Consider the following 12,128-nt stretch of genomic DNA (forward strand, 5'->3'; position numbering starts at 1 on the left):
GGTTTGTTTAAATTGGAATAAATAGTGCCTTGACCAATGTTTTTAAATGGAGAGCTATTTTAATGATGTACATAGGTAGTTTATTTCAGGTGTTTAATATTGCATTTTATTTATGTGGGTGTGTTAAGAAAGCATTTTTAAGCCAGTTAATGTTTCTCCACCAAAACTACTGTTTCTGTTTACCTTTAACTGAGTATTTGGAATGTTTCATTTGTGAATGCAATGATTTTACTATGTGTTCATGGTTATTGGAATAAGACTATTAGGCTAACGGTATTAGAATTACATAATTTTCAAGCTAGAAAGAATGTTAGAGTGATAATATGGTAAAGAAAATTTCTGCTTTGGAGCATAGCTAGCTATTGTTTTTAGAGGTAATATAAGAATTTGAACTTTTCCAACCATTAAAGCAAATTGTTAACAATTTTGTTATATAATTAGCACAAATAGTGAAAAATACCAGTAAACATGATTAATGAAGGCTTAGACAAGTATAGGGAAATAGTTTTTGTAAATTGTGTATTTCACTTATGTGGGACAGACACTAAGCTAGAGATACTAGAGATAAGGCAGAGAACAAAATAGGCATAGTCCTTGCTTTCACAGTGCTTACAGATCAAATAATTGTACCAGTAAATTAAATTTACAAACTATGATAAGTGAACTGAAAGAAAGGGGGAGTTAATAAAAGATTTTAAGAGAGAGAGCTGATTTATAATTTTTTTCTTTGGGGATAGAGGAAGGAAGGGAGACAGTGTACCAGAAAAAAGAAATGACATGTAAAGGCCCTGCGGTAAAGATTTCCCTACCGCAGAAATAAAAGACCATCCTCACTGGAATTTAGTGAATGTGGAGGAGATAAAGCTGAAGAAAGGGGAAGCAGATGTGGCTCAACTGATAGAGCGTCCATCTACCATATAGGAGGTCCAGGGCTCGAACCCAGGGCCTCCTGGCCCGTGTAGTGAGCTGGCCCATGCGCAGTGCTGCTGCGTGCAAGGAGTGCCATGCCACACAGGGTGTCCCCCACGTAGGGGAGCCCCACGTGCAAGGAGTGCACCCCACAAGGAGAGTCACCCTATGTGAAAAAAGGGCAGCCCGCCCAGGAGTGGAACCACACACACGGAGAGCTGACGCAACAAGATGACAAAACAAAAAGAGGCCCAGATTCCCAGTGTCACCGAGAATGCAAGCAGACACAGAAGAACACACAGTGAATGGACACAGAAAGCAGACAACGGGGCGGGATAGGGGGGTGGAAGAGGAGAGAAATAAAATCTTTTTAAAAAAAAAAAGCTGAAGAAAGTAGCAAGAACTAAAAGTAAATGGACTATTGTACAGACATTCAAACAACATTTTCAGAGGTTTTCTTTTCTTATGAACTAAATTTTAATATAATGTTGACTAATAAAGATGACTTTACGAAGAAGAGGGATGTGAACACACTTTGTTATTTGCATATAAATTAAGACCCAATTTTTCTAAGGCAGTGCACACCAGGAACTACCCATCTGGCCATACCTTTTATATGCCTGAAATCAAGAGTTTTCACCTTTTCCATATTATTTCCTCAACCATTATTATAGCTATAATTTGGAAGGATGTTCACAATAATGACTTTACATGACGTTTCTATTCAGTGGTTTCTATTCAGTGGGCACAGTTTGCTCCAGCATGGGACACTATGAGAGGTTCAGGGGGAGGGGCCTGCCATAAGTCCAAACCCTTGCAGAGATTTTAATGATTTATTAAAATGATCATTGCATAAAGGTAAATGAAAGAAGCAAGGAATAAAACTTTATAGTGGTACCTTGATTCTGATTATCTGTTGGGGAAGGGGAGTATAATAGCAAAAAGATGAATATAGGCTGTGATTATCTGGTTTTTTGTTTTCATTTGGTTTTTGCTTTATATTTTTTCAGTTTTGCTACTTGTTATAATTGAATATGACATGACTAAAACAAGGACATTTGCATTATTAAATGCAGACTCTGTTGAATAAAATGCCCTTTTCCCAAAGATAATTAGTTTTCTCTAGGACTGTTCTAGGTTTATATACATCTAACATTGTATATTGGAGTAGCGTGTATGTGTGTGTACTTTGTTGTGTATATATATATAAAACCTGGTAATCTTAGTTCCAACCAGGAGGGACATTTATTCTAGTATTTGTAGTAAACTGAATTGTTCTCTCAAAGAATATTTCATGTTTTTTGCTAAATCAGTATTCTGAAAAAATAGGTGAAATATTCATATATATTTTAATAAGAAAAAATTAATACTTCTAATTGCATCATAATTTCCATTTTTTCTACTTGAAATTCATTTTTTGGTTGAGATCTAATGTAACATTCTTAATTAGTGTATCTTTATAAAACTTTTATATCCAGTAAGCCAAGTGTCCTCCATCTTGTCCTTCAAAATTGGCTCTATTGAAATTGAGCCAATTTTCAAAATTGGCCTCTTTGCTCTTCCATATGAATTTTAGGATCAGCTTGCCAAGTTTATTAAATGTATTATATTTGGGTTGCTAATATTTTGTTTAGGTTTATTGTAACTGCTCATACATGAAAATTGACCTGTAATTTTCCTCTGTCATACTCTGCTCTACCCTTGTTTCATTTTGGTATCAGGTTCAGTTGAGCAACGTTCCTTTTATCTTCTTACTTTCTTTTTTGAACAGTTTTTAATAAGATTGCTGTTAGTACTTTAATGTTTGGTGTATGTATCATAAAACTTATTTAGCCTGCTTATTTGGAGGTGGGGCAGGTTTTCTATTCTTTCTTGAGTCAATTGTGGCAAGCTATAATTTTCTAAAAATATTTTCATTTTGTCAAAGTTTTCTGATTAATTTACATAACGTTCATAAAATTGTTAGGTCTTTCCCATCACCAGATCTTTGCTCTCTGCTGGAGCATTCCCATCAGTGAACAGATAGGCTGTTTTTCCATCTTAAAAACAACAACAACCAAAAAACACTTTTATCTTAATAAACCGATTAAATAGAAACATCAAGGAGCAGAACAGTGTGTATATAGTATGCTATCATTTATCTAAAAGGGGGGCAAAATATATAAATATAAAATATGAATAAAAATGGTTTCCTTAAAGGGGATAAAGCAGATGGAGGGGGGACAGGAACAGAAGCTACAATTCACTAAAAATGTCTTGCTTTATAATTTTTACTTACCGTTATTACAGTTGTGAATTTAAAAATCATGTATGAATCCCCTATTCCTATTTGCTGAGATTCTCGCTCTCTGCTCATGCCCTTGCTCTACCTTCCTTTTAAGTGCTCCATCTTTACAACCCTTCGCTGAGGAAGAGTTTCTTTCCTCTTATGTGTGCCACAAATGCCTGTTCCGTTTGCTTTTCTGAGAATGGTTTTCTTTTCTGCCTGTTGGGGGAACACTGTAGTTCTGCCAGTCTCTGCTCTCATCTGACTCCTTTTTGACCTGTGTGATTCCTGAAGGGAACCAAGTATTAAAGTCTTAGCTTAAAAACAAGCAAAGCAAACCTAATTACTTCAAATTAGCAACATATATTTAATATGCTGGGTGATAAAAATGATGTCTATGAGACTGTCTGCTGTGCTAATAAGTTCTTTTTTAGCTCAGTGTGCCCATATTGCTGTGTGCCATGTAAAGACCTGATTCTCCCACTATTTTTCTTCATTCAAAGGAATTGAGACATCTTCATTCATTATGTCGTTTAGCCTTTACATAGTAGAATGTATAATTTCCATATTAAGGATTTATGGAGGAAATCATGGGAAGTAAATAATATTAAACAAGCCAAGTTATGTTTGGGCTATTGTTCCTTTTTTATTAGTTTTCAGTAATTGAAGTATAAATAACTAGTGCACCCATAAACAGGAGTGTGGGCACCGAAATCATGAGGAAGTACTCTACGTTAAAGTGATAGGCCAGATGATCCAGAATATGCTTTATTTATTTATTTTTAACAATCATCAAAATGAAAATACAACATTAAAAAATCACAAAGAACTCATGGAGCACTGAGACTCTTATCTTGAGGATCCTAAATTGAGAAATACATATGATTGTTGCAGTTTAATGTGTGATTGGGTTTGGTTTTTTTTTCCATTTATTTTTTATTTCTTTCCCCTCTTTTGTCTGTTCTCTGTGTCCATTCACTTTGTATTCTTCTGTGTCTGCTTGTATTCTTGTCAGCGGCACCTGGAATCCATGTCTCTTTTTGTTGCGTCATCTCGCTGCGTCACCTCTCCGTGTGTGCGGCGCCAGTCCTGGGCGGGCTGCGCTTTTTTTGCATGGGGTGGCTCTCCTTACAGGGGGCACACTCCTTGCACGTGGGGCTCCCGTACGTGAGGGACACCCCTGTGTGCTATGGCACTCCTTGTGCGCATCAGCACTGCGCGTGGGTCGGCTCACCACATGGGTCAGGAGGCCCTGGGTTTGAACCCTGTACTGCCCATGTTGTAGGCTGATGCCCTGTCAGTTGAGCCAAATCCACTTCCCTAATATGTGATTGTTAATGAGAATGTGGAACATGGACATTTTAAAGCTATTGTACTTAAAATTTTTTAAGATACTGCCCTGCTGTATCTTTTTGGGAAAGTCTTATTCCTATCTCATTTTAGTAAAAACAAGATTTTTAAATATTTTTTCCACTGGGAACATGAAAAATACTTCTCCCTTTCTAACATTTCAAATTGAGAATAAAATGAAATAATTTTTCATGTTTGTCCCTTATATTCTTATCTTGTCCTTATCCAGGACATCCTGTGAAACTGACTTCTTTTTCTTTTCTTTTTAATCTGTGGCCGTGAAGAATACATTGACTACAAGATGCCAAGACATTTTGGTGTCACTATCTTGGTTTGTAACAAAGGCATCAGCAATTTATTCCACCATTGCCTTTGCACTGTTGGTGCATCATTTGTGCAAATGTCAGTGCAATGAAAAAGGCAAATAATGTCTTTGTATTATTGTGAAAATAGCTTGGATTTTACAAACCTCCTGAAAAAGTCTCAGTAATAAACCCCAGGGCTCCATGGGCCACACTTTGAGAACCATGGAGCTAGGGAAGTACAATGGGTGCTTATTAGCTTTAATCAGCACTAATCGCGACTGTTTTTTGAGAAACATGAAAATAACTTCATGTGTTTTTGAGGAATTGGCCCACAATGTGGCTTTCCTAGGCTTGTTTAGAACTAGGAATTTGGAGGTTTTTTGGCAGTTCCTTTTGGGTGTCATCAATTAAGTAAAATATTTAGGACTGTAATGTTAAGGGTGATACAGTTATTAACAGTATGTTTCAAATACTCTTTCACCTCATCTGAAAAATGTATAGACCCCTGTATTCTTTGGATTGGCATAATTGAATACATTCCTTCCACAAGTATTTGTTTCCTGTACTTTGAAGAAATAGATTTAAGGCTACGAAAGCAGATTTTAGTAACATTGGAGAATGAGCAATTTTATTAAACACACAACATTCTTTATTTCCTTCCCTTCAGAATAACTTAATACAGAACCCTCTTTTTTCCCTCCTATTTCCCCTCCAGGGAGAGTGGTGGTAGAGAAGAGAGTTATTTTATCCTAAATATCTCACACATTTAAAAGAAATTCTATCAATTGCTTACTGTTTAGAGACAGAGAATGAGGTAGTACCTGGTTAAGTGTAAAAATGTGTATTGCTAAATTCAAAATTGCACTAAAGATATCCATATAATCTGGAATATTCAGCAAAGGGACAGGTTGTAGACAAAAACATCTGAATTTCAGCAAAGCATTTCACACTCTCTCAATATTCTTAGACAGTAAGTGATTGAAATGTAAAATTTAGCACAGTCTCAAATATTTGTGGAATCAATGAATAAAAAACTAATTGAATGTTCATTCCCAAGAGTGCTAATCATTGACTATTAGGGAGTAGGTCTCTGTGGGCTTGTCCTGTTAGATATTTTTATTAGTAACTTATACATTCATTCAGTATGCATTTACTGAATACCTTCTGAGAGTAATTTTTTCCAACATGCCTTCAAAAAACAAAAACCGATTATGAGCTTACCTATAGAAATCACTGACACACTCATACACTCATGTTCACACGCACATAGACACTGAGATACTGACTTTAGATACTAGAAAATCATCAGGCATAAAATTTTAAAATTAATTAAACTGTATGAAATCTTTAACAAAATAATGTACCTTTAGAAGAAAAATGAAGCAAGCAGAAAGTGACCATAAAAAATGACAGTATATTTGAAAAATAAATAGAACATTTATAAATTTTTTAAAACTCAGTGAATAAATTGGCAGATATGACAATAGGTTAGCAAATAGACACGGCAAAGAAGAGAGAGAACTAGATGATCTGAAGAAATTTTTCAGAATAAAGCACAGGAAGACAAAGGTGTGAGAAGTATGAAAGGTTAAGTGATACGGGGGATGGAATATCTAGCATAGCTAAGAGGAGAGAATGGAGGAGAGGCAAATATTTGGAGAATACCCCAGAGTTGTATACCCAACAAAATTATCTTTCAAGGGGAACAGAAGTAGATCAAGTGGTTAAGCACCGGCTTCTCATGCAGGAAGTCCTTTGTCCTAAAAATAAACAAACAAACCAACTCTCATTGGGGAGCGGATGTAGCTCAGTGGTTGAGCACCTGCTTCGCATGTATGAGGTACTGGGTTCAGTCCCTGGTACTGCCTAAAAAAAATTACCTTTCAAGAATGAAGGCAATATAAAAGTTATTTTTAGATAAAAACTGAGTTGCCACCAGCAAATCTCTACTTAAAAACTTGTATAAAGGATATACTCAAACAAAAAGGAAAATTTCTACAATAAAGGTTTTGTTACATAAGCAAAGAAATTGGTAAACATATCGATAGCTCTAATCAAACATTGTATGAAATAATACCAAATTACTGGGCAATAGCAGAATGTAAGAATAGGACTGATCATAGTAATGTTCTAAGGTCATTGTGTCATTTAGGAGAAGGGTTAAGATACTGCCTAACTTTGGACTTTATTAAGAATGGTAGTAACATTTCAAGGGTAACATTAAAAAAAAATAGAGTATATAACTTTTTAATTCATAGTGGGGAGAATGGAATTCAAAAATAAGCAGGCAGTTGTTTTTAAATTTAAAAAAGGAAAGGGGAAAAAGCAGAGAGAAGAAAAGCAAGGCAAATATCACCCAAAAGAAAGAAAAAACAAGTTCATGGTATATCAGCAATCACAAATATATAAAGAAATCTCATAGTTAAAAGCCAGTTTGTTCAATTGGATTTTAAAAAAATAATACAGAAATAATGAAACTTGACACACCACATAGGCACCATACATAAAAATCAGTTCCAGGTGGACTTTAGATCTCAAGATGGAAAGTAAAAGAAACAATTTTCAAAAGATAATATAGAATATGCTTCTGACCTTAGGATAGGAAAAGATTTTTAAAATAGGATAAGGAAGCACTGATCACAAAGGAAAATAACAAGATTCAGCTCCTAAATTTGTATGCTCCTAATGAAACAGCTTCATAATATATGAAGTAAAAATTGATAAAAATTACAGGGAAAAATATAAAACCACCAACACAGAAAAAAATTTCAACATGTTTCACATTTATTGATGGAGTAAGGAGGTAATGACAGAAGATTTGCACACAGTCAATCAACAAAGTCAGTCAGAGTTGACAGACATAAACATATTTTTCTCAGGAATACACATTTACAGAAATGAACAGGAAGCAAGAAGAGTTTCAGAAGACCAGCATTCAAAAAGTTTAGAGGTCACTGCTTCTGTCCTAACAACAGCAAAAAAGTTGAACGTCCTAAGAAACACGTCTTCTTGGATCTCTCAGAGAACTGAGGTCACAGGACCAACCATTGCCTCCAGAACTGGAGGAGGCAGATAAAGAGCGACAGCTTACCTGGACCTGAAGCCCAGGAGCAGGGCCAGTACTGGTCGGAGTATTTGCACTTTAGTTGAATTGCTGGAGGCTCAGTGTGGACTCAGTTATAAGACTCCAGTGGGCCTGGTTCAGGAGGGCCCTGAGGTGTTCCTGAGTTTTACCTTCACGGGCCTTGTGGGGTTTTCATTGTGAAGGTATGAGGAAATTCCCCTCGTGCTTCCAACAGAAAGGAAAAGTAACCATTTTGAAATATGCCCTCAAAAGAAACTTTTACAGAGTCTAACCAACATGGGTATTACAAAGAGCCTAACCAATGTGAAGGAAGAGAAGTACCCAAGCTCCAGCCTTCCCAGCAGGGGAAGAGAAATACCCAACTCTAACCACCTCTAGCTTTCCTATATGGGAGCTGAGAAGCACTTGCAAAGTTCACAGCCCAGGGACACAGGCTCACTAAAAGCCTGAAACTGAATCCTAAGATTTTAGACACCTCTCCTCCCCTCACACTTTACCAGGACATCAGCTGGGCTCCTGTTAAATAGTGGGATTACATTGGAAAGAACTGCCAGGCTCAGACCTCATTTAAGATGTCTTTAGGAAAACCCAGAGATGATAGAAAAGACCAGAACAAGGTCACCAGAGGAAATTTTAGCCTCTGATGCCTATAGCTACAGCATATGGTAAACACAGTGTAACTTCTATCCAAATAAACATAAAACCTCACACTAAATGCCTGTTTAGCTTAGTTCATTTTACCTGGAATATCATGTTCAGCATTCATCAAAAAATTACATGTATACTATAAGACAAAAAAGACAGTCTGAAGAGGCAGCACAAACTCAGATATAGTAGAGATAATTGGAATTATCAGACCAGGAATTTGAAGTGACTGATTAATACACAAAAGATAATGGGAATAATGGACAGCATGCAAGGACAAATGGGTAGCATGACAGAGAGATGGAACCTCTAAAAAAAAAAAAACAAAATGGAATACTAGAAATTTAGAAAGAATAACTTTGATGGGCTCATCAGTAGACTGGCCACGCCGAGGAAAGAATCACTGAGCATGAAGATACATCAATAGACAGTTCCAGAATAGAAACAGAGGAAGAGAATGAAAAAGACCAAACAATATCCAAGAACTGTAGAACAGTGCTCCCTGTCTTTCTTTCCCCTGTGTAACAGCTAAGGTATTCCAGTTGCTGCTCTAAATCTTTTTGTCTTTGCCAGCAGTCAGATAAAGCTTAGTCATGCCAGAGACAGTGTTTTCAAAAAGCACTTTACCTCAGGGTCTACAGATCTTACTCTCATTTATTATTCTAAATTATATTGAACGTTGTTATTTTTTGTTAGAGAAAAGAAGATAAAAATTTAGTTTATTGCAAGTTTCGAAGTTTTGTATTTTTTAAGAAAATGTAGCTAGTTATGAATACTTTCCTTTCAACCTAAATACCAAAGTAGAAACAAAGCTTTCAATTCCAGACTGTGTTTACAAAGGTCATTCTTACTGGGTTCTAGGTTTTATTCATTTTGTTTGAGGTTTTGTTTTGTTGTTTTAAACATCCATATTATTATTATTTTTTTTAAGATTTATTTATTTATTTAATTTCCCCCCCTCCCCCGGTTGTCTGTTCTCTGTGTCTGTTTGCTGCGTCTTGTTTCTTTGTCTGCTTCTGTTGTCGTCAGCGGCACGGGAAGTGTGGGCGGTGCCATTCCTGGGCAGGCTGCACTTTTCTTTTGTGCTGGGCGGCTCTCCTTACGGGCGCACTCCTTGCACGTGGGGCTCCCCTACGCGGGGGACACCCCTGCATGGCAGGGTACTCTTTGCGCACGTCAGCACTGCGCATGGGCCAGCTCCACACGGGTCAAGGAGGTTTGAACCGCGGACCTCCCATGTGGTAGACAGACACCCTAACCACTGGGCCAAGTCCGTTTCCCATCCATCCATATTATTTTTTACCTAACTCACAGCCATACCCTAAAAGATTTCAGTATTCAGTTGGGCTGAATGGATCTAAAATGATAGTGTTTCCTTAGAAGTATTTCTTTAATCTCATTTGTTCCGCAGGCTCTTAAGGACATTTTCAAAGAAACTCTTGCCTTAAGATTTAATTAGCATTTAGCATTTGAACTATTTGTTGAAGGAACATTTAATGTTCCTAAACTATAAGAGCTGATTTTTGTTGCCCAAAATTTATTAAAGAGAAAAGTAAATTGCTCTCCCCATCAAAAAACTAAGATTTGTTGGTGAGGTTATGTCAGGATGTCTAGGCTGCATAATATCTGTTTCTGAAAATATTACTGTTTTCATTTCAGCTGCTAGATTGTCTATTTAGTCTGCAAATGTTACTTCGACTTTTCTTGGACTAATTCAAATTGAAGTACTCTGAAATAGATGATTGTTAATTTTTTAGAAGGTGATGAACTAAGCATCATAGAGAGAGGAGAGAGTATATATATTTAAATTAGCTCTTGAAAAATTTGTCATTTACTTTCTAAGTTGAAAAATATATTATTTTGCCTTAAATTTGTTTCAAAATGTAGATATGTAACAAAATATGTATAAAGTGTCTAGCACAGGCATTGATACGTAGTCAATACCCAGCGAAATGATAGTCTTTCCCTTCTGAGGACTTGTATGTATTGTCTTATCCATAGCACAGCCTTGTTAGGAGCGGCCAGGTAGATGTGTTTACCTCTTTGGTTAACTTCCTTACCTTTGCTCATTTTTTCACCTCTTTATGAGGCTTACCTTCACTATCCTAAAGTATTTTGGACATTGCTTGGCAAGTAGGATGTGAAATGCAAATTGGTCTGCCTATTTCCTTTGTTGAGAATTTAGCTCAAAAAAGTTATACCAGTTCAGGTCGTGAGAGATGGGGAAATACCTGTAGTCAGTGTTTAAATAGAATTTTTGATATGATTCTGCACAGAATACCACCAATGCTCTGAATGTTTGAATGTTATACCAACTTGATATTAAGAATATAAACTTAATAAACGTGCATTGGCTGAACGGTGTCTCCTGAAGTGTAATTTACATAATAAGGAATTTTTTGAAAAACAAATAGCTCTTGGAAACCACAACTAAGTGAAGTGAAAGTCTGTACAACTCTCACATTTTGGCTCCTTTAATAGCCAGTAGGCAATCACTTTCTGAACTTTAGAAGTCAGTTGTTTGACCATGCTTGAAAGAGAAGGGATAGGCTCACTGTGTGCAATTCTATGTGACAGAGTGAGCCAAGGGCCGCAGATAACCGGCAGCCACCTCCCGAATGCCAATCTTTGGGAAAAAGCCTTGATGGTGCCTTGGTTTGGACTTCTAGCCTCAAAAACATGAGTCAATAAACTCCCGTTGTTTAAACCAACTCATTGCGTGGTATTTGCTTTAGCAATGAGGAAACTGAAACAGTCGGATATGCTGTTCTGTGTTGAAGATGATTTCCCTTCAGAATTTTGAAGTTACTGTTCTGTGGGGTTTCTTGTTTCCAGTTTTCCTTTTGTGGTGTTCAAAACTTTCCGATTTCTGATCCTTCATATGTTGCCTGTTTTGTTGTTTTCCTTTCCCTGGCAGTTTATGGGATCATTTTTGTCCTTAGAGTTCTGCAGTTTCACAGTGAGATGCCTTGGGTATAGGTTGGTTTTCATCTATTATGCTGGACATTCGCTGGACCCTTTCATTCTGGCTATTGATATTCTTCAGTTCCAGAACATTTTCTCGAAATTTTTTGTTGATAATTTTCTCTTCGCTATTCTTTGTTCCCTCTTTCTGGAATTCCAATTAAGTGGATGTTGGATCTCTTGAACTAGGCCTCTGATTTTCTTTCCTTTGCCCCTTTATTTTCAATCTTGGTCCTTTTACTCTACTTTCTGGGAGATATTAGCTTTTTTTTCTAACCCTCCTCTGGGATAGTTCATCTCTGCTATCATATTTTCTCATTTCTAGTATCTTGTATGTACTTTGGATGTTTCTGTTTTAGTAGATCTTATATTCTTGTCTCATGGTTGCAATATATTTTCTCTTTGAAGAACTTAATGATTTTTTGCTTTTTCAGTTTTCCTTTACCTAACCCTCTCCCCCCCCCCCACCTTTTTTTTTTTCAAGTTTCCTCTCCCTGTGTAGTTTCTCTTTGTTACAGGTTACTTTTTGTGTCTTCCATGTCAGAGGCTTTCTTTTTTTTTTTTTAAGATTTATTTTTTATTTATTTCTCTCCCCTTACCCCCA

General features: G+C 36.5%; 1 protein-coding gene across 2 annotated transcripts in view; it reads left to right on the forward strand.

Moving 5' to 3' along the window:
• XPO7 (exportin 7) overlaps nucleotides 1-12,128 on the forward strand; it is a 71,486-nt gene that overhangs the window by 15,442 nt on the left and 43,916 nt on the right. The gene's annotated exons all lie outside the window — the stretch shown is intronic.

The sequence above is a fragment of the Dasypus novemcinctus genome, chromosome 29, assembly GCF_030445035.2.
Source record: "Dasypus novemcinctus isolate mDasNov1 chromosome 29, mDasNov1.1.hap2, whole genome shotgun sequence".
NCBI classification, from domain to species: domain Eukaryota; kingdom Metazoa; phylum Chordata; class Mammalia; order Cingulata; family Dasypodidae; genus Dasypus; species Dasypus novemcinctus.